Raw genomic sequence first — 24202 nt, forward strand, 5'->3', positions numbered from 1 at the left:
TGCAATAAGATGGTAACATGTGCGTGTCTTAGCCAGGCTGGGGTGGCCCACAGGGCATGAGACAGAGGTGTGTGAGCAGCTGAACCAGATCCTCACCCTTAGCAAGCCAGAGCAGTAACCACCAGCCAAGGGGTTACAGTTTTGGTCAGTTTGGCAAATTTCTGTCAAAATTAGGGTAGTACAGAGGTGGTGATTTTTGCTTTAGAGGTTTGGTTGTGTACCCCTCCTCTGAGGGACAATCTGACATAGCATTTGATGGGATGAGTGGTTTTTAGTACCTTCTTTTATCTTCTGAGGGTTTTACAGGGTTTGATGCTCAGGACAGTACTGGATCCATTGGCTCCACACTGCTCAGAGAGTTTGTCTGGATAGCCATCACTTGTGACCACTGGAGCAACCAAGATCTGTCCCACACTGCCAGTGTTTAACCAGCAAACTTCTGGATAGGAAAGGGCTTTGTGGCTTGCAGACAGCAGGACATCTATTCCTGGGCCCCTGACCCAGGAGTCAGCCAGCTCTGCTGCTTGGAACTGCACCAGGCAGTTCCTGGGCTCTGCAGCATGGCACAGAGCCCTCCAGCACTTGCAGGCCCAGGTGGCTGCTGCTGGAGGAGGCTTTTGAATTTACACACCATGGGATTAACTCCCAGGGCCACCTCCTGCATCCTCCTGGGTGGAGCTGCTCCCTCAGAGGCAGAAGGGTCATCCCTGTCCCCAAGGGAAAGGGGACAGCTGCTGCCTTTGGATCCCCTCTGCTCTTTGGCCCCCTTGGTCAATGAACTCCACAGAGATGTGGCTGTTAAGCATGACCAGAAATTATTTCATGCAAACATAGCGTAAAGGATTTCTGCTTGCTCCACACTGCTGCCCCTGTGCCACCTCCACGTGCTGGTTGAACTTCACATGCAGAACAAGAGCAGCACAGGGCTGGCCAGGACAGGAGCTCCTGGGGAGATGTGACAGGAAAAGCAGCACATCCCACCTGGCATTGCTCAGAAAGGCTGCAGAGCCCCACGTGGACAGGACTGACCTTGGCTGACTCCTCTGGGGACTCTCAGGGTGTCCCACAGGCAGGACAGAACAGAGCCAGGGCTTTCCTCTCTGTAGCTGCCAGTGGGAAAAGCCAAAGAGGACGCTGGAGAGGTAACCCTTAATGTCATTAGACATTGATATGAACTGACAGTCTCCTTTAGAAGCACAAGCTTGTCCTCAAAGCTCTCTATTTTTTTTTCCCAATAAAGAAAGTGAGGAACAGAGAAATTCATTTTGCCTCCACTAGGTTACAAAATTTATCTGTGTATTTGCTGTCTGATGCAGATCAAGGACCAACACTGTCAAGATTATAAGGGAAAGGATATTTTCTCTTCACTTCCAGGACAAAATGTAGACAGAATTAAAGCAGATCTGCTGAGCTTAAGTTGTTTTCAACTTCTTCCAAGAGAGGAATACCCCAGTTTCCAATTTCATCTTCCTAAACCGATGGTACTTGCAGAGATTTATTAGTGAGCCTTTTCCTAGGATTTTTATAGTGAGCCTTTTCCTAGGATTTTTGTAGAATTCAGTAGTAACTTGAAAAAGAAATGACCTGACAATGCCTATGTATACACATGTTTGGAATGCCAGAAACTGCTTCTCGTGGATCTCAAACCACTCAGACAAGAAGGTGGCTGGCTCCATACACCCCAGAACTGCTCCTTGCTGGTCATACAACACAGAAGTGTCTGTTCAAATTCCAGGTAAACGCAGCCACAAATGACAATAGAGGAGCAGGGACGGGTTTTTAGCCTATAGCAAATAGACCAGTGCTGTTCTTGATTTGGTTCATGTTTGTCCTGAAGTGGAAGATCAAGAATGTACTCAGTAGAAATTTGGGGTCAGGGGTTAATATTGCTCCCTCATTAATTTTGCGACATAAAAATGCACTTTTCACAAGATATCAAAATCATAAATTGACATAACCAGGGACAAGTTCATGTTGCTCTCAGAGAATTTGGCTCCACATATCCCAGATTGTCCACTCTGTGACACTCCTCTCTCCCCTTTCCTTTGCTGTTATCTCCCTTCTGTCTGTCGGCTGCAGAAGGGAAACCAAAGGCTCCGACCACCCACGGGGCCTCCTCAGCAGCTGTAAAACAAAGGTGCCAAGAGCCAAAAATGCCTTTTCTGCAGCAATGCCATCTCCTGTGGCTGGGCCTTGGGTTGGCGTTGAGGGCCAGCTCTGATGTCAGCCAGGGAGTTTCTTTGAAAAGGCAGAAGGAAAATGTCTTTGCAGTGCTTCCCTCAGCCTGAGTGTTTCCTCTGGGGAATTTGCTACCCTGCTGGATGCACAAAATAGGATCTTTTGGGGGGGCTGGGGGGTGTGGGTTTGTTCTCTGTTCAAGGTCCAAATGACTCGGGTTGAGCGTTCTCAGCGCTTTATGGGAAAAGAGCCATGGCCCACCTTGGCTTTTATGGGAGAGGAAGAATGTGAATCAAAAATTAAATTCATGTAACTTTGTGGGTGGCCTCCCCTGCTATGCAGAATATCTTTGTGTACACTCATGTCTGCCATGACTTTGAGAAAAAGCCCTCTACTTGTATGGCAACAAACTTGTAAGGCAGAGTGTTTACGTTCCTGAGCACTATATCATATTTCCTGACAGAGTTAATGAAACAAATTAAGCAAAACTCCACACAGATTCCTGTGTTCCCAGAAAACTTTGCAGAATTCTTGCAGCTCCTGGTTGTGGTGGTAGCTGAGTGTGCTGAGCCTTATTTTCCATTTTCTAAAAAATCATAAGCTGCCTGGCCTAGTCTTGACATTTTTATCTTGGGGAATGAAGGATCAGGTTAAAATACTCTTTAAAACTACATCCCACTTCTTTCAGAGGCTCCAAAGTCAGTTTTCAGAGTGACCCAAAGGATTGGTCAGCTTCATAGGGACCTGACATGTGTTTAAAGTTAAGAAAATGATTGATGACAGGGCACTTTGAACACACATTTTCCTGACTTGGGTCATCAGGCAAATGAATCACTCAATTAATTCAATGAGAAGGCTGCAAAAGCATAAATATACAAGAGTTTGCCATGCTGGGTTTTTAATGTGGTGTCCTCCAAAGAGGTATTATCATGTGGTTGGAGATGTCAGGGAAATGTGTACAGCAGAGCTCATTCAGAGGAAACAGGGCTGCCCTTCTTCACTTATTTGATATTTCTGATCAGTTTTGAAACATAAGAAGAATGAAATGTGCAGATTTGCAACTGAAGGAAAAGGTTTTTTACAAAATACAAGTGGATTTTGTCTTTCAAGCTGGTTTTCCACACCCATTTAGTGCAGCTTTAGACTGGTTACATATTCACTTTTTGAGGCAAGGCACCACGGAAGGCATTTCAGCATATAAACGGAAAAATGTTGCTCAGGAGAAACGTCCACATTTACTTAATCATCCTTCTGCAGCCAAAACTTTCTTCAGGAAGGGGCCTCAGGAAGTTCCTCACCCATGAAGTCCTGCTGACTGTAATGGAATGGGCAGACATGAATGAGTAAGCAACCCCAGAGTGTAAAGCCAGCTCAGAAACCAGCCTTTTACTACCAAAATTCTTTAGGTTTTCATTTAAGAGTTTCATATTCATGCAAATTTCCTATGGTATAAAAATTTTCCAAGATTAAAACTGTGTAGGTAAATTAAGAATAATGCCATAAATTGTATACATAGACTATGATTAATATGCTATGCTATTCTTAAAAAATAATGTTTTAGATAAAATGGAAGTTGAATATTTGGATCTTAAAATATGGATTTTCAACTATGCCTTACCTCAGTTTTCTGTTGATATTTTTAATATATATTCATGACTTAATTTACTTAATAAAACCTGAATTCTGCCACATAGCTATTCTTACTCCAAATTCTCCAATCTTTGTCTAACAAAAAATTACCACTCTGCTGCAAATTTGTTGAAAACACTGACCAATATAAAATGACAGGAATATCATGTCTTTTAAAAATATCCCTCCAAAATCAACCTGCATCTCACAAAAAAAGAAACAATTGGATTCTAAACCATGCATAGTTCTAAAAGCTTACTCTCAAGCATCCATTTTTAGCAATACAGACCCATTCCTCCAGCTTTTTAAATAGCTGAGACTTAATATGCCATAAAAACATACTGTAAATATTTCTGTTGCTGGAACGGTGTCTCTGTTACCACAAGGAGTTGCTAGGATATTATCTGTGTCAGGAAGTTTGTTGTGCCTTCATAAAGGAAAACTAACAGTCATTTTGATGCATTATGCAAATAATGCACTGTTTTCTCAACAGATTCCTTTGCAGCAATCAAAAAAAACCTCCCAGCCTTTGAGCAGATTTCTGTACTCTGCTGTCAGCTTCCCTGCAAGGAATAATTCCATTTTTCCTGCAGTGATTACAGTAGTAAATAAACCTGTGCCTAACTGAATTTAATGCTTGAGATCATACTGCAGACACATCTCAGAGAGCCTTTCAACCTCAGAAACAGGAAAAATGTTTAAAATAAATCATTTTTGTCACCAAAATTATGTTTAGAAATGACTGCAAACTGATACTTCTTTCACTGATGGTTATTAAGAATTATGTGTTTAACAGAGGAGTAAAGTCATGAAGTTCATCACTGTAAAAGAGAAATTTTGTTGCAAAACTTTTCTGACCCCCTTGTTTCCGATACCTTAGAAGATAGAATGAAGCATTATTAGAGTACTTATAATAAAAAGAGGAAGTTGTTTTCTCTTTAAGACACATAATTTATGCTTGACTTGTCTTTGACGTTCCCAAGGTGGTTTAGGTTTCATTGGGGTGTTTTTTTCAATATCTGCAGGAAATCACTTCAGTCTAACTTAACACAGCAAGCCACAACTTTGCTGCGCTGAGTTTGGACCTTGCTGCTTATTTAGGTGTTGTTTTAAAGGGTCTTTTAATTCCTCCCTCCTTCCTGGCCATTATTTTTTTCTTTGTTTGAACAAGGACTGAAGGGAGGTTAAAGACTCCAAATTATGGCTACAGTTCCTTGTTAGAGAAAGCAGCAACAATGGTCTTTGATTAAATGTATGGCATATGAACTGTAGGTCCAAAATCCAACCAAAGGTACTTCATTTTTTTTGAGCTTAGCAAGCCTTTAAGCTCATGTTAATTGCTTGCATTGCTTGGTGGTGGTCAGAAGAGAAGGCTCTGAGCTGCACCAGGACATTCAGTGCCCTGTTTCTGACCCTGCAGGGCGAGGAAATGTCAATGTGATGAGAAGGTCTCGGGAGATCTGCAGTGTGAATTCCAGGCAAAAGTTATTCAAACAAGCACGAGGTGGATTTTGGGCAATCTGTTTTCAGTTTGACTCGTTACTGGTTTGGGTTTTTCACCACCATTGAGAAATTGAAAGGATGGAAGGAAGCGTTTTCCTGAGAAAATCAAAATGGAACCTATGGTAAACCTGGTTTTATCCAGCACTGGATTTAAGGTTGAGCAATAGCACAGTGGACTCGTTAAATTTGTTCTTTAGACAAAGGGAGCTATGAAGAAGAATTGGACATCTTCATAAGGTTTTTTTCTTAACTATGCAACAGCAAGCCATGAAGAAAAATTCCTGTATCAAAATATATGGTTTTTAGTTTAATGTCAGCTGTAAAAAAATATTTCCATGTTTTGGCAATATATGACTAATAATGATTGGTAAATCAGAATTATTTGGGTTTTAAAGCCACTCCAAAGGACCCCCTTCAGCAATGAAATAAAGTTAAGGATGAAAAGAGAGACATTAATTATTATTTCATCAAAGAAAAAACACTCTAAATATATTTAGCATTTATATAACTGATATATTTGCAAAAATGTTAAGTATGAAGTATTTATTTAAAGAAATACATAGGAATAACAATGGAACTCTGAAGCACTCACAGGTCTTTAAAGCTATTTTTCCTCTATTCAACTCTAAAATTTTGGTGGGGTGGTAGCAGGACTGGATAAATTATACATACTGCTGTATTTAAGCAAAATATTAAATCACAGACAGGGAAATGAAGTATAAAAATAGATATTTACTATAATTCAGATGGAAAAACAGTTCACATTTGCAAAGCAGTTTGGACAGTACACACGACAACACCATTATTGTAGCAGAGTTCACACAGCAGATAGCTAATTTTAGCTCAGAATATTACAGACAACTATGATTTTCTAAGCCTAAAGGTTTTTAATGAAATCATTTAACTTGAAGAGTTTGAGAACAGGATGTATTTTGAAGGATTGAAGTGAGGCAATAATATCATGATGCTGATGATGATTTTCAGGGAGTCTAAGCATTTCAGCACTGCTAATTCCACACAGTACCACCCATTACTTTTAAATAAACGCCCTACTTTTCACGATGTAAAGAATGAAAAACTGAGGAATAACCTGGGGTTTTCTTCAGCCCTCCTGACAAATAGAGGTGCATTTCAGCTGTTTACCATTTAGCTGCTCTCAGCAATTACTAAATACCAGCCCCCAGCTCTGTTTGCCTGACATTCTCCTTCTACCGAGATTGCTCAGCACATTTATTTGATTTTAAAATGTGTGAAATCTTAATCTGAATCTTCCCATTTCTCTAAATGGCTGAAACAAGTGTCCTGGTTTCTGGTGATACCAATTCCCATTAAAATTTTTAAAAACCCCAAAACTCAGACATGTGCTGAGGGGTGGAGGGACCTGACTGATCTTTCTGTAGCGCAAGACGTGTTGATCCTTTCTGAAAATGAGAATCCACTTGGAGAGCAAAGAGTGTCAGCAAAAACTCAGTTTGTTTTGGGAGAGTGTCTGCAGCATGGTGAGAGGGACTGCAGCTCATCACCAGATCAGAAAATTTCCAAAACACAGTTTTGTGCAGTCTTTTTAAATCAAGTAGATACACATTCTCATTTCCTTAGGGAAATGCACTTAAAAGGAGGGCTCTTTGCAGTGGGAAGAGAAGGGCAATTTCTAAGGCTCAGAAGAAGGAGAAGAGGGAATAAGAACTGCCACCTAAGCTTCAAATGGAATTTTCCTGTGTGGCAGTTTGCTGTTAGATTTGTTGAATCCCAAGTTTCTGCTTTTGAACACAAGGACTACCTGTGGGGTAAAAACTTTTGTATTTATGAGGTGTTTTGAAAACAGACTCAATGCCAGAATCTCCTTCTGCCCCCCCCCACCCAAGTGTGTGTAACAATGTTTAAGGGTGAACAGCAGGGACTGAATCCAGGAATCCACACCTGGACAACAGTTCTGGCAACATTTTAACTTTAGAAAAAAAAAGAAAATACAAAACATGAAGTTTAGAAGCATTGGTGAACCTGAATGATGTTTTGAATTCCAAAACATCATTCCTGGCTGCTTTTCCCAGGCTTGGAAAAAAAGGTGCAAATCGATGTGCAAGCCTTCAACCCTGGGCAAAACTGAGTCCTACCCAGTAGATGTAAAAAAAAGCCTTGTGCCAGAGACTCTGCCTGGGCTCCCCCTGTTCCTGGTCCTGCATGTGGATAAATATCCTTTGTTAGAGGTCTGTGCACCACAGAACTTCAAATCCAACTAGGCAAGGCACAGAAATTCAGCAAAACTCCTTGTTTTATAGATGGGAAGTGGAAGTCCAGCTAAATACTCGGTGAAGTTCATGCAGGAGCCCTGTGCTCCCCCTGAGAAGTGAGCTCCATTTTCCTGAGCTCTTATCCAAAGTACCTACCTAGTGCCCAACTCCTTTTTGAAAATTAAGAACAGCCTTATTGAAAGATGGCAGTGATGATGCCCAAATATGATTGGTGTTTCTGAGAAGGTTCAGTGTAAGCAGACCAAGAATAAAGATACAGGCACAGAGAGATAATAAAGTGAATCATACATTACATGAATAACAGGATTTAGGTCCTCTGAGTACAACTACCCTGCTGTGCTTTTTTTTTTTTTTCCCCTGCAATTTTTGCTGTACTTTTGGGATTCCTTGGAGAATCAAGACCTGGAAACTCCCATGGACCAGCGCTTTGAGGAGAGCAGAAGAATCTTGAGTAGCCTGAGTACAAAAAAGGCTGGGTTTCTTACAGTTTCATTCTGAATATTGACCATATTTTATGCCAAATTCCTATTTGATTTGGTTACTTTAATCCAGTCCATTTATACTGTAAAGCAGCTCCTTCAGGTGCATTGTTTTCTGGAACCTGGGCGTTTCCAAAGCACAACTCATCTTAAGTGACAGAAGTCATAAAAGCTTTAATTTTAACTCCCCTGGTTAAAGGTCTCACAATTGGTGAGTCAAGCCTACAGCTTGCCTTGACTTTAGAAATGCTCCTGGGCTTTCAAGAGCAACCCTTATTCATCAGCTGCTGTCAAAAACAGAGGAAATATCTTTGGCCAGGGTGATGCAGGGTCCTTCCCTGGTGTGGTGGAGCTCTGCAATGAGGGTAAAATTCAAGTCCTTGCACATCTCCCCATCTCCTGGTGATCTCCCAAGCAGCTGGGGACCATCCTAAATGTCACAACCCTCCAGACAAAGTTCGGGGAGCGTGTCTGGGATGTTGATCTTTCTCTAATTTACGTGCAGAGCTCTGGGTGCCTTTGTGCACGTGCTGGGGGGGGCAGGGTGTGCTATAAAACACACTCCACTGTTCCCACTTCTCCCTCTGGCAAGGAGAGGAGGGAGCAGGCACATGGCAGTCCTGTTGTTAAACACTGCTGAAGGCATCTGGATAAAGCAGTAGTAAATGGGGTAGTAGCAGTAGTAAATAGAAATCCATGGAAAAGTGTTGGAACCCTGGAAACTGAGAATTTTAGACTTTTTCTGCTGCCAGGCACTGACCCCCAAGGGAACGCTGCATTTGACCTGAGGCTGTGGAGAAGACTTCCAAAATGGAATGATAGAACTGGGATTGTGGGTGTGGAGTTTTAGGAGTGTGTAATATCACATGGTGGAAAGCTTAGAGTTTAAGGGTTTTGAATATAGTAATGTATATACAGCAAGATGGAGGTTTTAGGGCAGGGGCTGGTCCTTCTTCTTCACCTTCTTCTCCATGGATTTGGGTGGTGTTGTATGATTGGATAAAAAAATCCCCATTGTGGGGCATGGATGGTTGGTCATTGGGTTAAAAGTAAAAATAATTTAGGTGTCATTTCTTAATTGGAGAGTTTATCCTTAAAAGGCCTTGTAGAGAGAGAGAATGGGGCTCCATTTTTAGTTTGTTAGTGAAGTTCTGTAGAACTCAGGGTTTGTGAGACTGTAACATAGATAAGAACTAACAATCTTCTGAGTCCAAAAAAGAAATACCTCTTGTGCATTTAATCCCGACCTTGGAAGAAGAAAAAAGAAGCAAAGAATCAGCAGAAAAACTTTATTTCTACCTCAGAGTCTGCCCCACGACGAATTCTGCTCGTGCCACTGACTCACACGGCCAGGCAGAGGCTCTGCAGTCAGAAAATGAGAAAGAAGAGACCTCAGAAGGAAATGTCAGGGTAGTCATTTTCTCACAGGACTCTTCCTGGCAGCTGGAGCTGGTGGCTCTGGGACAACACGTTGGAGTTTTGCAGGGGGATTCCTGCGGAATGGAAACGTCCTCAGAAGGATCATTCCCCTGGCTGTGCTCAGTCCTGTGGGAAACTCTTACCCTATGACGAGTTCTTCTAAACTAGATGGGATTTATATTTATTCTTAAGTTGTCTTTTATTTTTGGCAACTCCCCCACTGCTTGGCTTGACATCTCAGAAACGAGACCCTTCAGATTCTCAGAAGCCAGAAATGCTGCTGACAAAACTAATTCGGAACTGTCCTCGTCAGCTCTACTCCCTTTTCTTTCCATTCACTTATTCCCTCCTCTGCTAATTCTGGAACAGTCTTGGTGTACATAAAAGTAATTAAGACCATCTTGCTGGACATACATAATCCAAATTAAGAGAAGAAAAGAAAAGGCCTCTCTGCTTAACCTGATTCTACTTCTAGTTCATCAGGTTTGGATTTTGCATGGTAAAACTTAGAGACAGGTGCTGAACAAGCCTTGTAAAACAACAACCAAAATTAGGGGCTATAATTCTGAATGTATTTTGTTATTTTGGGGGCACCTTAGATTCATGTCTAGAAGATTTTATTCACTCCCCTAAATTTCAGTCATAATTTATCTCAGCTATAATGGCTGTAATGCCTCATGGGGCATTGAGCTGCTTGTTATAGGCTTCTCTTTTATATATATATATATATATATATGCTTCTCTTTTTTTTCCCTTCCCCTGCAGATGTTGCTATCTCAGTCTGAGACCTAAGAATGAGCCTGGATTCATTTCTAATTGCACAGCTTCATGAGAAAGAGCAGACTTGCCAGTTTGCCTAGTGTCTCCAGTGATATTTCTTAGTCTCATTAATCCCTGGAACTCTATTAATGTGAAGTTTACTCGTGCACTAGACCATTCTGCCAATTATGTGCAGCATATGGAGAGATTTTAGATCAATATTTTCATTTTTCTTGGCAGGAATGCCAAAGGGTAAAATCTGCCTCTCTTACATGGAGTGATTCCACACACTGACACTTTTCCAGCATTCCAAACAGAAGCACAACCTAATATTTTGCTGTATTAAGTTCTCCAGTTTCCACCCAAGGGTGAAGATTTGGTGACTCCAGGTGTTAAAATCCCCACCAGACTCTTTAGTTGCATTCAGTACCAGCTAGAGAAAAAGTAAAAGACTCTTTTAAAATATGAAGTTTAATTCTCTCCAGAGTGATAATGGGTGGGTAAGGAGCTCAGAATTTAGAGTTCAAATTTATTCCAATGGACAGGTGGTCTGGATTTTTATGTTAGAGATGTGATTTCTCATGCCTGTGAGTAGTAAGGACCAATTAAAACAAGTTAAAATCATTGAATTCTCCTTCCTACTGTAGTTGAAAAAACAATGCTCAGTTTTGAATTTTCAAAATGTTAAAAATTATTTCTGTTTCATTTTTAAAGTTGTTGGATTTTTTTTTTACAATCTTTAATTACTTGCCTGGCAGACAACTTACAGAGCTGTGTAATGTCTAGTATTAAAAACATCTTGGTAGATTGGATCCCATACCCCCAAAAAACACCCAGAATTGAGAGTTTTAAGGGAAAAGGCAGTCTTTCACTTGGTCAGAGCATGCCACAGTGTCTCTGTTTGGGGTAATCCCAGATCATCTGTGAGGGGAAACGAAGGGAGTAAATTCCAGTGCCTTTCTGCAGGGGTCTGAAGACTGTGAGCTTTCTCCTTTTACAGTGACTTTTACACGGGCAGACCCTCCAGCCTTACTTTGTGCCGTGAAAATGCTGGCGGGTTGTCCCAGCCCCTCCGCTGTAACAGAGGCACAGCACACTCTGCCCTGGATGGAACCTGGGTGAGCAGAGGCTGTCTGGGCAAATCATCTCCCCTCCATCTCCCACCAGCTTTTTCCCTGTGTTCCACTTTTACATCTGAAACATTTAGGACACTCTCATCCAAAGACATTCCTGCTTTCTGATAATTGAGCACCTCTTGGAAGCAGAACCCAGATCATGTGGCACAGTGGAGTGAGGACAGCTCCTTCCTCCTGAATAAATGCCATTAATGTGTGGGACAGTGAGGTGGTGATTCATGTCTGAGCACTGTGGGCCAGCACAAAGCTTTTAAATGCTAAGTTTAGGCTAAGATTGCAACAGATAACCAACCTGGAAGATGGGATGCAGAGCAATGTGGGAATTCTTACACACACTAGACTTCCAGTCACTGAGCATTGCATAACCTGAGATAAATAGAAATCTTTGTTGTGAAGCTTAAAAAAAGCCCCCTCAGGATGGAATGCTTGTTGAACATAATGCTGCCTAATTTTGACTCTGTCAGCTGTCAAATTCATCTCCTCATTTAAAAGAAAAAAAGAAGTTAAATAAACCAAAGTTTATGAAACATATGTTTGCATTTAAAACTGTTTTGCTGTTCTCTCTGAGAGGACTTTGGAGACATGGCCTGTGTTATAATACCACTTCCATTAAACATTGGAAGCTCAACTTTTCTTACAAAAAAATTCACACAAACATTCTGCTCTTAATCCAAACAGAGGGGTTACGAACTGAACCTTCAAACAGAAACTTTCAATATTTGGCTTCTCAGCTCAGTAGCACCAATCTGGGATGCCAACCAGTATGCACTGTCATTAATAATTGTTGTTAAAAAAGGTCCTAAAGGCAGAATACCCAGTGCATATAGCTTGTCTGCTTTTTTAACCAAATAAGGGAACAGGGCATTTCACTGTTTATAATAGCAACATGAAATACGATGTTTCAAACTGTTAAAGAAAACACTTTTAAACTTTTCCTGCCCATTTCCAAGTTTCTTCAGCTTCTAAAAAAAAAAATTTAAAAAAAAAACAAAACTGGCTACAACCCTCTGGCAGATTTATAGAAACCTCAGTTTTTCACTTTTCAAAACACTTTAACAAAGCTCCAGAGATGAACAACACATCACCCAAGTTCTGGCAGCTATGCCAGGATTGTACACACAGTTCCCAAAGAGTAAACACCAAAAATCAATTCCAGGCAATGACAGAAAGCGGAACTAATTAAAGACTCCAAAGCAAAGCAGATCATTTTCTAAGACAAACATGTCAATATTTATGACACAAGTGAAGCTGGTCCTACAGTGAGTCTGGTGGTATTTATAAACATACAGCTGGTACAATAACATCTTGGTAATTATAAATTGAATGTTAATAAAATACATATAAATACTTAAACTCTACACTAGGCAACTCTTAAACTGCTACTTTAGCCTCTTACCAAAACTTAAACTTTAGATTGTCTGACAGCATCCTAAAGTTTTTTAATGATTTGTTACTATCCCCTCTTACCATTAAAACTCTTGACTTAGCCAGAGTTCCTTTTGATCACTGCAGTGCAAGGAGGCAGATTCAAACCACAAAATCCTCATCACACTTCTCTTTTCCCGATGTTTTTATCTCCCTGCAAGCCCAGGAGCTGCTGAGCAGAGCTCCCCTGGGCTCTCCTGCTGGCAATGCCATTCCTGCCCTGTGCTGGCTACCCCTTCATCCTGCTGGAGGCTTTCTTGGCACCAGACCCAGGCCACAGCAGCTGAAATACATAAAGTACAGGATTTTATTCCCTGCTTCCAGTCTGGGTTATGGATTGAACAGAGACTTTAGGTCAGCAGGTGCTCACTGCCCAGAAGCGAGGGCAATGGTGTGCAGGTAGGAGGAAAGGATCTCTTCCTCCACCCTGACCAAAATCAAGAGAGCTATCAGCGTTTTTCCAGCTTTGCAAGGCTCAGGGTGATGGTGGTACAGCTCTGCCAGATGAGGTTTTTCTCATCAGCCCAGTGTTTGATGTTCAAAATCAGCGCAGCCACGCGCTCCCAGAGCGCTGAAGCCACTGCTGGCACCTCCCTTTTTTCACAGCCAGGTTCCTTTAAGGCAGGGAGTGTGTGGTTATCAGGGCTTGGTGCTGTTCCTAGCACCGTGTGCCACTGCAGCAGAGCCACTGGAGCAGGAGGCAGCTCTTCCCTCTGTCCCTGGAAATGGTCTGGGTGCTGGTGCCAGGTGGGAGGAGGTGGGGAGAAGGGAGGAATGTGGCAATGGGGATGAGTTCCATGAGCTCTGTGCATTTCACTCAGGTGAGCTGCTCTTCTAACTCCCTGGTGGGTTTTATTCTCCAGTATGCCCAAGATTTCTAACTCCTTCTTGGTTTTGCATGTATCAAATGCATTCAGGAAGCACCAATTCCTTTTAAAGGACAGCTCCAGAGCTGATGGATGGGAGCCAGCTTTGCAGGTCAAAGTTCCTTTTCCTCCTCAATACAAATAGAGTATTGCAAAATGAAGGGGAGATCTGCAGCACACCTGCACAGGACAGAAAAGAAACAGCACCAAGCTTTACTTTTGAGCTTGAGTTTTGCAGTTTGGAAAGGCTAAGGTACAATTTCTTCCTTTTTATTTTTTTAATTATCTTGGGTGGAAATTTAAATGTATCAGCAAGAAAGCCAGGTTGTATTCATCATTTGACTTTATTTCTACTTAGTTGGTTAGTAAGAGAGTTTCCTGTCTGCAGGAAAGGTCTGTGCTTTGGAAAGAACTATTTATTTCAGGTTGATTGAAACACTATATGCTGTATTTGACAGAATGAATGAAATAAAGTTCAGGAAGTTTTCATTGCTGCCTGAAAGGAAATTTTATCAAACCTGACATTCATGATGTTAGAAGTTTCAGCACTCACAAAGGACCATGTTTTAACTTTTCCAGCTGATTCCAGTTCAGGCTGTAGTGCCACATCCAGCAGCATGGCTATTTATGATTTTATAAGAAACTCTTTGGCTTTTTCTGAGCTGCCTCCTGCTCTGGGCCATCACTAAAGTGTGTGTTGTCATTGAGAGATTGTTTGAGGAACTGGCTCAGCTGAACAAAACCCCAAATCTCCTTCCTTCCTTCCTTCCTTCCTTCCTTCCTTCCTTCCTTCCTTCCTTCCTTCCTTCCTTCCTTCCTTCCTTCCTTCCTTCCTTCCTTCCTTCCTTCCTTCCTTCCTTCCTTCCTTCCTTCCTTCCTTCCTTCCTTCCTTCCTTCCTTCCTTCCTTCCTTCCTTCCTTCCTTCCTTCCTTCCTTCCTTCCTTCCTTCCTTCCTTCCTTCCTTCCTTCCTTCCTTCCTTCCTTCCTTCCTTCCTTCCTTCCTTCCTTCCTTCCTTCCTTCCTTCCTTCCTTCCTTCCTTCCTTCCTTCCTTCCTTCCTTCCTTCCTTCCTTCCTTCCTTCCTTCCTTCCTTCCTTCCTTCCTTCCTTCCTTCCTTCCTTCCTTCCTTCCTTCCTTCCTTCCTTCCTTCCTTCCTTCCTTCCTTCCTTCCTTCCTTCCTTCCTTCCTTCCTTCCTTCCTTCCTTCCTTCCTTCCTTCCTTCCTTCCTTCCTTCCTTCCTTCCTTCCTTCCTTCCTTCCTTCCTTCCTTCCTTCCTTCCTTCCCCTCTTTCCTCATTCATATAGGTTGTCTGGGTTGTTCCTCAAGGGCTTCCAGAACCATGGTTCAGAGGAGGGAGTGAGGGCAGCAATAAATGGCCCAGCATGTACAGGGAGAGGGATGGATTGAGCCAGAGTTGGCACCAAGAGTTAGTTGTTCCTGTGGAGCCATAACCTCTGTCTGATTTCATTATCAAGTATGGAATACCTTGTTTCATTAAATCAATGATCCCAAATCCCCAGAGAGGGAGATATATTAAGTATATATCAGTATATATACAGCTCTGTTTTGACTTAAGGATATATTAAATATTCTGTGTGGATAAGAAACTGGCATTTGGTGTGAGGGCTAAAAATCCCAGGACAGCTTTGGCAATGCCAGAGGCTGCTCTGGTGTCCTTGGAGAGCTTCCCTGGGGCTGTGCCTGGTTTGGACACTCTGCAGGGAGGGATGCTGAAGTCATGGTTAATGTAAGACACCTAGCAAAGTCATCTCAGCACTTTTGGGCAAATATCTGCAGCTAAAAGAGGTGGCAAATGAAAGGAAGGCAAAAAAAAATAAAACATATTTATGTGAGGGAAAAAGACAAACCCAAACACAATTGCAGGAATAATCCCCCCCAATAAGTCAGCAAAGCACACTGAAGACCTGAACAAAAGCATCAGGTGATGGTGCTGAGTTTTAGTGAGGGAGCTGATACCTGAATATCCCAGCAGTGTCAGACAGGAGCAGCTCTGCTTGAAGAGATGTTGTGCAGCTCAGCACAAGCAAAACTCCTGCTCTGGAGTGCAGGAATTAATGCTGCAACCAACACACACACACACAGAAATGCTTGGGGCATAATGCAAGCAGAACCTCCAGCATTTTTGGAATTAAGCAAAAAGAGAGAAAAATTTGGATTAGGCAACCATTGGACACTCCTAAACTCACCTGCTCCTCACCTCTACTCCATCCCAACATCTGCATAAGTGATGGAATAAAAAGCCCCTCACTCACCTACAGACCTCATTAAGTCCCAGACTCCCCTGATTCCAAGGGCTGGAAGTGCAGTGGAAGCCCTGATGCCAGGGTTGGACAAGCCAGGCTTTGGTCTCAAGTTTGCAGAAGTGATGGGGTTTGTCAGAGCTGGGTCTGTTGTCAGCAATGCACAAGGGAAACATTTACACATTTATGTGAATACAGCACTGTCAAGTTCACTGACTCATATTCACAAGAAAGGTAATGGTGGGAAAAGAATTCACATCCTAGGACTCCCTTCTCCTGTGTTTTATCCATAAATCCATTTTTGAGACGGGATCCTTCTGTGTTTGTGATGAGTGTAAAGAACACACCATATCTTCAACAGATAGATAGATATAGATATAGATATAGATATAGATATAGATATATAGATATAGATATATAGATATAGATAAATACATATATTTACAAAGCCCAAAGAGTTTTCTCATTTTGGAAACCACTGATAAACAGCTTTACCTACATTAAGCAGGTAACAAACTCAGCAGTGAACAGGCAGTTCACAACCTAGATGAAGACAGAGAATGGGAAAAGCAGCCCTGTGCAGGTCCAAACACAGTCAGTTATCAGGAAGATCTCAACCATGAGATCCGTGTCACTGCAGAACCATTTTCCCAAGAAGAATAACAGGAGCTTGAAACCTTCATACCTGGACCATCATCTCATGGATGGAATAATCCAACTCTGTATGGTCTGACTACACAGAAAAGGCATTTTAACTCCATGCAGGGCTCACCTGGGATTTTAAATGAGTTAAACCAGTCTAACATTCACAAAAAAAAATTCCTCCTTGTGATTGCTACCTGCTGACTTAAGGAATCCACCTAAATGAGCTCTCAGCTAGGGATGTCTCCCTCAAGACCTCATGTTGACCTGGAAAATGTTAATTCCTTTAAAAACTCATGGTACCAATGTTTGTTTAGGCTGGGAAGAGGGAAGGGCTAGATGGATAATTGCCTTGAGGGGTAGGAGGACATCAAAAAATCCAGGGAGAGCGAGAGTTCACCTAAGAAAGCAGGAAACTCCTTGGGAGGGAACCTTCAGTATCTGAAGTCAAAGAGGAGAAAAAAAAGGAAAAGTTAGAAAGAAAAAGGCTCTGCCAAAGCCAATCCCTGAAGCCCAGAGGAGCCTTGCTTTCATTCAGTGCTCTTAATGGTGGCATTCCTTGGAATTCTGCTCCCCTTTCTGAGCAGCAGTGGGAGGTGGAACAGCAGAGATCTGTGACCCAGCAAACCCCGCGGCTTGTGTGGGGCTGGAAAAGCCCAGCAGAGCCCCAGCAGCCACAAAGGTGATGGAGCAGGGCTCAGGTGGCCCTTTCCTCACCCCTGGGGTGCTCAGGTGGTCCTTTCCTCACGGCACAGCTCTGCTCTCAGGGTTTGCACCGTGCTGGGGCTCCTGCTCACCTCTGGCACTGGGAAAATCCCCTTGGTCTGGGTGTGCAGACACCCAGATTTCAATATGGGATCATGATCCGTTAAGAACTTTCATATCTTAGTCTAAATGTCAAAACTCCCTTTCTAGTCAGCTTTATCATGGATTGAAAAAGGGCTGGAGATTTTAGTGACACAAGCATAACTGATGTTTCTAGAGTAAAAAAAGAATCAAAAAAAACATCGAACAGTCCTTTGTCTTAACTTTGTATTTTAGGGGCTGTTTGGCATCTTTTAGCTTCAAGGCTGGATTCCTCCTTTATAAGACCATGGACACAGGATTCCTCCTTCCTCAAGAACCATCTGTGGTGGGAAATAATCCAGATACTAGCTAGTAAAAGAAATGAGGCAGCAAGAGACACACATGGCAGGGATTACTTTCCCAGTCCTTTCAGATGAAGGGATGATAAAACATTGCATTGCTCTCCTTTCTTTTTCCTTCAAAATCTGTCTCACTTGACTAGGCTATCAAAAGTTGTAACAAGTTGTTTGTGTTTTGGGGGGTTTTTTTTCTGATTTATTGTATGGGAAACGTTCTTATCTTGCTCCTCTGGCTTTTTGGTGCCCCCTCGTGTTTAAAAGAACGTGATAAAGATCAATTGCATCCGAGTGTCTTTTAAGATGCAGAATTCATGGAGAAGAACTTAAATAACTCTGCCTGAGAAAGGTGTGAGAATTAGGGCATAGAGAAAAAAAAGATACTTTAAAAGGTTTTTTCCAGAATTTAAAACAGAGTTTTATCATGTAATTTTTCAGGATTGTTTTTACATATATCCAGGGGTTCTCAAAGCCACTGATAAAATAAAGTTACCTATAAGCATGTAAAAAGTGCATTTTTAAAAGTATTTAAAAATATTCAGAAAGAACACTGGGATTTCTTCTCTTTATTCTGTTCAGGTTTATTGTCCATATTCGATCACTAAATAATACTCTTCATGATCTGATGGTGAAAGATATCTGAGGACTTGTTTTCAGGTAAAAATATTTTAAGGCGTGTGAATTGCTGGGTGTGCAGGTTTTATGTGGGAAGAAGGAGAGAATGAGCCACTGGAAATTCTCCTGTGTCACTGGTCCCTTTCAGACCTTCTGCCAAGTCCCTCACCTCATAACTGCTGATATCCTCATCCTCAGGGTATGTACTGGCATCTTCCCAGAGGAATTCAACCTGCTGCTAAGATAAAAGAATTCTGCATACATAAATATAAATACACATATTAATGTAAATGTACATGTAAATATAAATGTACCTATAAATATAAATATAAATAAGAACTTGGTTTTATCATTGGAACAGCTGATAATATAGGCCAAAGAAATATTACATATGTTGAAAACCCTGTGTTTTGAAAGGGAGCATTCAAGAGCTGCTCTTGAAAAGAAATCTCCAGAATCCCCAGGAATTTGTGTGAATTTTGGTGTCTGTTCCCACCTTGAGCTACATAAATAATGCACACAGAACTTCCTGAACCCACTCAAATTCAGTTTTCATCTGTGGCCAGCAAGTGGCTGCTGTGGTGGGAGTTCACCTCTGAAACAGAAAACTCCTCCCTGCAACTCCTGGATCACAGTCCTGACAGAAATAGCAGCAGGACACCCTTTCTTCTGTCTCTTCTTGCAGACAGGTCTGACAGTCTGGAGGGGAGCTACCAAAACATCCTCCCATGACAGATTCACTCCTGAGGGCTGAAATTAAAAAGATTTATTAGGATTCCATGGAGAAGGTGGCATTAGAGCTGAAGGAATGCCCTGGATGTCACAGCTGCCCTGACAGGAGCCAACAGCTCATCAGAGGAGTTTGGCTTTGGATAAGTCACACTGAATAAGACACAAACTTTTTTCATCATATTTTCCACACAAACTTTTTTTTATCACATTTTTTTATCCCTTCTTGTCCAGCCCTCCCCTCTTATTACTAAACCTAGCCCAGGGCTCTGTGCTTTTGTGTCCCCTTGGTTTTGTCATCCCCTCTGGCTTTGTTTGCCTTCCCAGCCTGATCTTTCCTGGAGCTGTTGGGATCACACAGAACCCAGTGCTGGCTGCTTGCTTCTCAAACACCAGTGTTTGCTGCAAGTGCTGCATTTTTATGGCACCTTTGTGTACAGTAACAAATGGCCTGGCTTTGTTAATCCTGATTACCCATCTGGATATAGACAGGCTACTTATATTTACAGATATAATGCAGGAAGGTATGCAGGGCTCAGCCTCACCAGGAAACAATCACTGCTGCATTATTTTATTTATATGGATCCAAAGCACAATATAAAAAGGTCTATATTCTTTCCTGGATCCATTTGATATTCAAACACATGCATGTGAGGACACAGCCATACCTGATTACCTCACCAGGATTCAGCTGCTGCAGGTGATGCTCTCTCTTGCTAAGATCACTCTCAGGGGTGTGATTTCACATTGAAACATCCTTCAATTTTGTCTCTGCTTCTTCTTTTCAGTACCTGTCCTGCAGAAACACAGAGGTCTGAGGCTGAAAAAGTGAACACAGCTGCTCCTTTAACCAGCTCACCACTCTCACAGTTTCTCAGGCAGGCCATGGGTATCTGTGCTTTGGAAAATATTGGGGAATGTCTCTGAACCTGCCTCTGACTCAGCCCTGGGCTGGATTCTCAGCTCATTGTCCTCTTGTTTCCAGGGAGTCTTCACTGAGATCCTGACTCAATTCATGATTAAGGTGTTTAAACCACAAACACCTTGGAGATAACTTTGGATATTTAAAAAGAAAAACAAACAATGAAACACACAAAAAGATGTAACCACCAGTTGCAACTGAATATATGAAAGTAACGAACTTAAACCTACATTTCAGTGGCAGTCTTATGTGGAATTTTATCAGTGATGTCTCAGGGAAAGGCCTTACAATATTTGTAGGCAATTGCTGCATGCAGACCACTGAAAGCTGCACTGAGTAATTAAAATCAGAAAAAGCAGATATTTGAGTGAAATATTATCCAAATATTAGAGCAACAGGTTCTTTGCAGTTATACCACAGTCTGGTGCTGGTGTAGCTTCAGGTCTGCACTCATTTACAGAAGCACAAATTTGCTGCTTTTTGTGACGTTTTCAGGAAAGGGAGATCAGTCTGGGCTACTGAGGAGGTGGAATGGACAAGGAGCAAAACCCCATGGGCTGGGTCCCTGGGGGTGATCTCTGCTATCCTGGTGAGCAGATGGCCTCATGGATGGGCTGAAGAACCAGCACCTCCTCTGGCAAGTGCTGTCCAAACTCTGAGCTTTACAGAGTCTCTAATCTCCACTGGATAGCAAATCTTAAGCAGGTTTAGTGGGTACCTGCTGATAAGGAAGGAGAATATGAAATATTTAGGTCCTGGCATATGAAAGCCATCACTGACAGCAAAACTCCCATCACAGTAAATGAAGTGTTAAAACCTTGTCTCTCAGTGGGCTTCCAGTGGGTGCAGGGTGCTGAATGTGCTGCAGAATTACTGCAGCACATGGGGCTGCAGCCTCCCAGCACCCAAGCCACTTAAAGTATTAACCTGACTCACTGTCAGTCCCTCTTTGTATTTTGCAACAAAAGGCTTTGCTGCCTCAATTACAAATGGTGAAACCATTGCAGGCTCAAAATGAAGTTGCAGTAAACACCTGGACTAAATGTGTATTGAGGGAGATGATGCCTCCTATAAATGCAAAGAGTGGGAGGTGGAGTCACAAGTAAATGCTTCACCCTTTCTTCCTCCTTGTGATTCAAGTGGCTAAAGCTCTAAAGCTCTACAGGTAACTTCTGCTACGTGATTTTGTACCATTTTTTTAACCTTTATTGCTGAAGACCAAAGACACAGAAGTAGGTTGTAGCATGCTGGAAGATGGAACACTGTGGGCTGATTTTTGCTTTGGACTGTACAACCAGAGGAAAACAAAAAAGGAAAGGAAAGGAAAGGAAAGGAAAGGAAAGGAAAGGAAAGGAAAGGAAAGGAAAGGAAAGGAAAGGAAAGGAAAGGAAAGGAAAGGAAACCATTAAGAACCATTCTGGTTGTTTCTCTCATGGTTACCTGAAAATTCAGTTCAAGAAGGTGATCAATTTGTGCTGCTGTTAGTCACAAAGATCAAAGAGCAGGGAACACACACTGCTGTGTCTGATGGAAATGGCCATGGACCAATTGCCTTGCCTATAGCAAGAAGTGCTTGGGATTAGGGAAAACTTTTCTCAATGCATGGATAATTTTAAGCACAGCAACAGAATCCCACAGGAGATGGAGATGGATGATGGCGATCTCACCAAAAGGAAGCCCACATCAGTTTGGCTCGGGTTCCATCAGCTTTGGGATTGAGAGGGCGACTCAATCCAATGGCAGAGGGTCTAAAGGAGCGGGGAACGGGCTCCGTTTCCCTGCTGGGGATGCAGCTGGGGCAGGGCTGTCAGACTTTCGTTCCCGAGCAGCGGGAGCAGCCGTGACTCAGCCGGGCTGGGTCAAAGCCGCTCCCGGGCGCGCAGCTCGCAGCATCTCCCAGACCCATCCCAGAGGCTGCCGGGCTCTCGGCTGCTGCTCCTCTCAGCTGCAAACGCGCAGGGAAGAGTGGGAGGTGCCTCCAACTACTGTAAAACGACACTCGGAAACTTCGGCAGCATTGATGGGAAAACCCGGGGTGTTTCCCAGATTCGTGGCTGACAGCAGCTGGTGAAAGTATTTAGCAGGGACCTAAGAAAGGGAATAGCCCTGCTCCTCCTGGACATTAGTATTTACAAGCAGTAACTTTTTTCTCATTGAGCTTTGCAAAATGTTAAATCACACACACACACACAAAAAAGAAAAAAAAAAAAAAAAGCAGAGACTGCTCACAGAAGTAACAGAGCTAAATGAGTTCAAAACAAGCAGAATCGTCTGTGCTTTAGGTACTTGAGCTCCACATAAATGCTGAGTGCTATAGAGCCAAAAGAACTTGCCACACTCTGAGGTCCAGCTCACCCAGGACTCTCTGTCTGTCAGGGGTAAGCAGCAAGGAAAGGAGATTAGAAATAGAACATCCCCACAAATGTCTCTCCAACCACCATCAGAGCTTTGAGAGCTTACTAAGCTGAAAATTACAGCCAGACTCCTTTTTACAGTAGATGCCTTTGGAGCATTTTTTCGTAAATATTTCTTATCCCTTTTCCAAAAAAAAAAAAAAGCTTCTGGCTTAACTTGTATCTCATGACAATGTAACAATGTTCTGTATTCTGTGTATAGTTTTGTTCTATTTGTTAGTATATAGTAATTTACTTCATAATCCTATGGTTTCAGTGCATTACATGGCAAAAACACTTATCCTATTTATTTAATCTTGCCACCTGCTAATTCCTCTGGGCATGCCTTAGCTTTCATACTGTGACTTATCACTCTCTGTTTACCTTTCCTGCGTTGCCTGCAGTTTTAGGGCTCCCTGGAACCTGATTCTATACAACATATCCTCTTTTATTTCTGCCTGTGAGGCCAGGGCAGCCAGGGAGTGTGCTGTGTGTGGCAGGGAAGGTGAGGGGCAGGGGCTGTGCTGCTGTCACAGCCAGGGTTTGTTTCACCATCATGTGATTGTGTTCACGCTGCTCCCCGTGCCTGCCAGGGATTTGGGCTCTTATCTCTGGGTGCGCCAGCTGAGAGCAGAGCTGCAGTGGATCCCTGCCTGCTCAAAAGTGTAAAAGACTTCAGAAAAATAGTAAAATAGTCCAGAAGCGACTCCAAGGCCTGGGGATGGGTGGGTGGTTTGCCATTTGGGGTGGTGGGGCAGGTGCCACACACAGGCATTTCCTCAGAGCACCCTGAGCACACAGAGCCTCCACTCCAGAGCACAGGAGCCCGGAGCTGCATTATTATTGTTCAGAAGGCACACAATCCATCTCACAGACTGTAAATATTTCCAGCAAGAGCACTCGCTGTGGGTGTGGGTGCCAAGCCCCGCTGTCGCCTTCCTCGCTGCTGGGAGAGCATTTTTGTTTTATTGCACAGACAGAGGGTTCTCCATCCCCTCACCATTCTTCTCACAAGTATGTGTTGAGATGGCATGCTGGGTTTATCACAGGCTGAGGAAGAAAACTGGAGCTGGAGCCTCTGCTTCCTGTCATCCCAGCGGCCTATTTTAGCTCGTGGGGCTCTTGAGAAGACAAATCCTCTGCACCTCTTGGAGCCTGAGCAGTCCCAGAGAGCAGCTCTGTCACCTCAGGTGAGTGGTCCAGCCCTTGTTAGCCCAATTCCAAAGCCCTTATGCCTGTGCAGAGGAGGGAATATTGACAGGAATGGTCAGGGGAACATTGACAGGTAAAAGGAACAGTGTGGGGAAGCAGCAGAGGGGGATGAGGGTCAGGCAGGCTCTGTCCAGACTCATGGTTTCCCTGTTATCTTTACAGCAATTTCCCACAATGGGCTTCTCCAGAGAAGCTAAAGGATCTGCCAGAGCTCATCTAGGGCTGTGGGATGGGAATTTATTGTCCTGCCTCTCAGTACTACAGGGTGGAGCACAGGTTCCACACTGCACTGAGATTTTTCCATTTCCACTCAAATCTGGGCCATGTCAGCCCAGGACCCTACAAAATAATACCAGGCAATTAATGTATTTTAATTTTCAGGACACCAAGATAAATTATTGCTCATTAAGTCTTAAACACCTCAAATGAGGCAGTAATGTCAGCTTTATTTTTTTTTCAAGTGTGAAGCTGGAATACACACCTGAAAACACATTTTAATTCTCAAAATCTGACTTAGACAAAAACTTCCTAAAACCTGCTACAAAATGATGTCATCAATTAGCTGAAAGCCTACTGAAAGCCTGCTTTCCACCAGGAAAGGTGGCACTTCAATGGTGAGGGCCCCTTGCATTCATCCAGGC

The sequence above is a fragment of the Molothrus aeneus genome, chromosome 6 (genome assembly GCF_037042795.1).
Source record: "Molothrus aeneus isolate 106 chromosome 6, BPBGC_Maene_1.0, whole genome shotgun sequence".
In the NCBI taxonomy this organism is placed as follows: Eukaryota; Metazoa; Chordata; class Aves; order Passeriformes; family Icteridae; genus Molothrus; species Molothrus aeneus.